We start from the raw sequence: 5,563 nt of genomic DNA, 5'->3' as shown, positions 1-5,563 counted from the left end.
TATAAATACTCCATAGATTTCAGAGAAAACTTATGCTACTTGATACGGGGCGAATTACTGCTAGAGTGTTGAGAGAAAAGGTTGAGCTGAGTGCTTAATTGAAGAAATCCGGGAAGAAGACGAGACAAGGCCGAGAGGTGAGTCTCAGATTTATTCTGCCAAATACCCGATTTGAAGCTCTGTGTGCTACCGATTGAGCAAGCCTGAAAGGAAAGCTTTTCCTATCATCAGATCCATCCAATCAGGCAAGCAGATCTCCATCGAATCGGCGCCAAGACGTTGGCACTTATTTGTATCTATTCTATTTCTTTCATCGTTGTATTTCACTTTCTCTTTATCTCTTCATTGACACACCATGTATCAAAAACTTAATAGACATATTAAATGTTTCGATAGCTTTCATATACCATTCTCTGTCTATTTCTGTTCCTCCATTAATCACTTTCTCCATGATGTCTTTTCAATCCCCTGATAATTAATATGAATAAAACGATTACTTAATCAGTGTTCAAGGTATAAAATGCGTTTAGCTAAAACATGCTAGACGACATCCTCACCTACGAGAGCATAAGTGAAGATGCCCTTCTGATCTATTGAGAAAAGATTAGAAGAATGCGTTAACTAAAGTGAGTAGTACTTCCAGACATGGAAGCAACCTTACGTTCATTACGTTAGTCTCTGTCTTACCACAGACACGTGGGAGTGCGACCAATCATTGAAAGGTGTACGCCAAGGGAAGAGCAGAACCATATTTATAGTTTCAGCGCAATTGAGGACTTACGTTGTTTATATTATTTATCTTTCTCTTTCTATTCTGTTCATAAGACTTGCCGCCGCATCCCATGTTCTTTGCATAACCTTCAGAGCTAGCCTTGACCTCAGCATCGTGTATCATTAAGCCTGTGTCTTGTATCATTTAACTTAGGTTTACTGTATTTTATTTTCATTATCGCATCTGTATTACTTTCATTTACTTTACCGCAATTTTATATACTTATATAAAAAACACCCTTTTAAAGATTGAAAAGCTGGTCGCATATATCACAGACATACCACAATAACCTAAAACAGTCCCTGTGTTCGACCTCGGATCACACCGAGAAACTTGTGGTGGAATTACATTTGGTTCTATCGTAAGGAAACTTGTGACAACGCATGGCATACTACGTGAACATCCATAATTAACGCATATCTAGTAGTAGTATTGCATCCTTTCAAGCATAGAACAACATCAATCATACACATCAATGTTTTCGACCCAACAAGTTTATGGCACTGTTGCCGGGGATTGGTTAACGGTTTATTGTTTGAGTGTGTTTTTGGTATTTTACAGGACAGATCTCTTTGTACTGGCTGTTCAACACGGAGAGTAGTCTGATGGCTTGCGAGCGTTGGAGTGATCTAGTGATTCTAAGTGGACCCAAAGATCAAGTGTACTATTCACGCAAGAGTTCATCAGGGCCAAAGTAATTGGTGAAGAAGTATGGCTAATGAAGATATGGCACCCACAGGAAATCAAATGGGAAATTTACTAGCACATGATCCAGTTTTTCTTACTGTTGACCATAATATCCTTATGAGGGAATATGCGGCGCCTAATTTTTTAAATTTCTCACCAGGAATTTCAAGACCCATGGTTGAGGGGAACGCAAGCTTTGAAATAAGACCTATTATGCTGCAAATGATTCAGAATGTGGGACAATTTGGAGGATTACGGGGAGAAGGTCCACATGCTCATTTGACAAATTTTGTAGACATGTGCAGCGTATTCGCCATGCCTGGTGTATCTCAAGAAGGACTTAAACTATATCTATTCCCGTACACATTGCAGGATGAAGCAAAGAGGTGGGCTCAAGCATTAGAGCCAGACGAAATTAATGGATGGGAGCAGTTGGTTGATAGGTTCATGAATAGATTATTTCCTCCGTCTGTCAACGTAAGGAGGAGGAGGGATGTCTTGAATTTCAAACAAAAGGGTTATGAAACCTTAAGCACCGCCTGGGTGCGATTCCGGCAGTTAGTGAAGATCTGTCTGCATATCAAGATTCCTGATAATATTTTTATGGAAACTTTTTACAATGGCTTAGACCAATCTACGCAAGCAGTTGCCAATGCCTCTGCAGAAGGAGGATTAATGAATAAGTCATATACGAAAGCAAAGAACATATTGGATTGCATCTCGCGACATTCTGACAAGTGGGTTGATAATGGGCTTGAGATAAAAGGTCAGGAATAAGAAAGAATAGAAAGGGCCGATGTAACAACGGATACAATGAGCGCACTGGTTGAGCAAATGACCACAATGACCTCACTCCTTCAGATGGTGGCTAATCAGTAGAGGACTCTCTCTCAAGGAACAACGCAAGTTAATGTGGTGATTCATGTAACCGCTATGGATTGCACTCAATAGGGAGAGGTACATCCAGTAGACGTTTGCCTATGGAATCAACAACCAGTATATGCTATTTACGATGAATCATTGAGCAACATTCACAACCCTAGTTAGTGGGGTCATCCTATTTTTAGTTTGGATGAAAATTCCAATCAGGAGAGCCATAGTTTCTATCAATTCAGTTATCAAGGGGATTGAGGTAGCCCTCCAGTCTTCACGAATCCGGACTGCAGGCCAAGTAATTCTCAAGGTACGCCACCCTGTGACCAACTGTTTGCATATGATACCTCTTACAGCACCTCGTCTCTGGAGACATCATTCAAACATTATATTAAAAAGAGCAAGGCAATGAGACAATCGCATGCTGATTCTCTTAAAGAATTAAAAGATCAGATAAATCAGCTTACGAGGGAATTAAAGAAGAAAGCGCCTGGTACGTGGCACGGAAACTCAGGAGTATCGGAGCCAAGAGGTGTAGAACAATGTCATGCAGTGACATTGAGAAGTGGCAGGACGACAACTCCTATTATGCCAAAAGTACCAGATGCGGCAACAACTCTGGAAGATTTGACTGTTGATGATGACATTACCTGATAACGGAAGAAATACCAGTTCAGAAATAAGTTCATCCACAAAAGATGAAGCTTCTCAAGACATGAATCCTCAATCAACGCAACCTTCAGCTAATGACACACAGTAAGCGCAGAACCTCACCAAATAGCCAAGTGAACAAGAATACGGCGGGATCCTCCACCTTTCCTGTCCAGGCTAAAAAAAAAAGACGATAGCAAGCAATTTCAGAGGTTTTTGGACGTTCTCCGATAGCTACACATTAATATTCCCTTGATAGAAGCGTTAGGGCAGATGCCGAGTTATGTAAAATTTCTCAAGGATATTCTCGCCAACAAGAGAAAGATGGGGAAAATGAAATCGTTGCGCTAACATATGAGTGCAGTGCTCTGTTTTAAAACAATCTTCCCACTAAAATGAAGGACCCTGGGACTTTTACATTGCCCTACACTATAGGAGGGAAGATGGTCGGGAATGCGCTGTGCGATTTGGGGGCAAGCATAAATTTGATGCCCTTGTCAATTTTTAAGAAGCTGGACATCAGCGAAGTAAGACCAACACAATCACATTACAGCTGGCCGATAGATCGATAAAGCTCCCTGAGGGCAAGATAGAAGATGTTCTCGTGCAAATGGATAAGTTTATTTTCCTCGAGAACTTTGTCATATTGGATTATGAAGCCGATAAAGAAATTCTTATCATCTTGCGTCGCCTATTTCTCGCCACAGGGCGAGCGTTGATCGATGTGCAGAAAGGAGAATTAACCATCAGGGTCGACGATCAGGAAGTAAAATTCAACGTACACAATGCGTTAAAGTACCAGGTGATAAAGAAAACTGCCAGTATATCGAGGAATTGCGAGAAAGACATTGGCACGAACCCTTGAAGGAGCTGGAGGAAGAAAATTGTGAAGTCAGCGCAATAGTAGAGAAGAACTGCGCCGCAGTTTATGTGGAAGCTAATTTTGAACCATCAAGTTGTCTGAACGAACTTCACAGCGCATTAAGCCATCTCTGGAAGAACCACCTGTGCTAGAGTTAAAGACGTTGCCTGTGCACCTTAAGTATGCTTACTTAGGAAGTAATGACATGTTACCGGTTATCATTTCTGCATCGTTAAGTAAGGAGAAAGAAGATGCTCTATTGCAGATCCTAAGAAATAACGCAAAGGCCTTAGGATGGACGTTGGCAGATATTCGAGGAATTAGTCCCTCGTATTGTATGCACAAGATTCGTCTAGAAGAAGGAAAGACTGGATCAGTAGAAAGGCAACGTTGTTTGAACCCTGCCATGAGGGAGGACGTGAAGAAGGAAATAGTAAAGTGGCTTGACACAGGTGTCATCTACCCGATATCGGATAGTAGTTGAGTGAGTCCAGTGCAGTGTGTTCCGAAGAAAGGGGGGATAACAGTCATCACTAATGACAAGAATGAATTGATTCGCACAAGGACGACTACGGGGTGGAGAATTTATATGGATTATCGCAAGCTGAATTTGGCTACTAAAAGGTACCACTTTCCACTGTTAACGCGTCAACAACTTGTGTAAGAAAAATTTCATTCTTGTCATTTTACTACCTATCACAAGTTTTCTTGTGCTCTCGCCAAGTATAACGAGATCGCAAGTTTTTTGGGTGATATGATGTCGAACTCAGGGACTTGTAGCTAAATGTTATGCGGTAATGTGTTTGTAGTGAAGAATAGAAGAATGTTGAGGGTTATGAGCTATGAACTACTCCTACTCCTAACTATCAGATTAAGCGGTGGAAGTATGACTGAGAGGTAGAGACACGACAACTGTTGACGCATAGTAAAATGCATGGGAAAATAGATAAAATGGCGAGGATGTCTTCACTGCAACACTAAGCTTGGCCACAAGGGAAACCTTAGCGAACGCAAGCTATGCGATCATGCTATACACACTTGACGAAGATGCATGCGATGAATATGCGATAGCGTTGCGAGGCCTTATTTCTAAGTCTCTATTCTTGCTCATGTGCTCTCACACATAAGCAAGATGACCGCATACCACTATGTCCTACTTAAAGGGAGCATACACTGTGTAGTAGCAAACGGAGCTTATTCCTAAGTTCGCCATTCTTGCTTATGCGATCCATTCCACTTTCTCGAGTCTAGATTTGGTTTTTAGACTACTCTCCCAAGTATGCCTAAATGATGACTGATGCACTCATAAGACAAGGTAATCACATAAACATGGTTGACGTAAGATTATTCCTATCTCTAGTGAACACTTGCTTACATTGCTTAATGTGATCAATTACTTACCCTCCTAGACAGTTGGCTGCTGTTGACTCTACTCATAGACAAGCGTTACTACAGCTTCAGACAGTAACTAGGATTTTTTCATAACACTCACGTAATGCACACCTCTCGGTAGTTTGCTACATGCTTCATATATCTATGCCGCATGATTAAGTATGTGATACTCTACCAATCTTACTTAGTGATGCAATGAAAGTAAAGGATGCTAGGTAAATGAAGGTGGGGATAAAATCGAAGGAAAATATAGAAATGCATTAATCACAAAATGTATTAATCTCTTAAGCTACAATGTAATAAAATACAAGGATAGAAGAAAAATG

This window comes from Benincasa hispida, chromosome 9 (assembly GCF_009727055.1).
Source record: "Benincasa hispida cultivar B227 chromosome 9, ASM972705v1, whole genome shotgun sequence".
Taxonomy (NCBI): Eukaryota; Viridiplantae; Streptophyta; class Magnoliopsida; order Cucurbitales; family Cucurbitaceae; genus Benincasa; species Benincasa hispida.
This window is presented reverse-complemented; position numbering follows the sequence as displayed.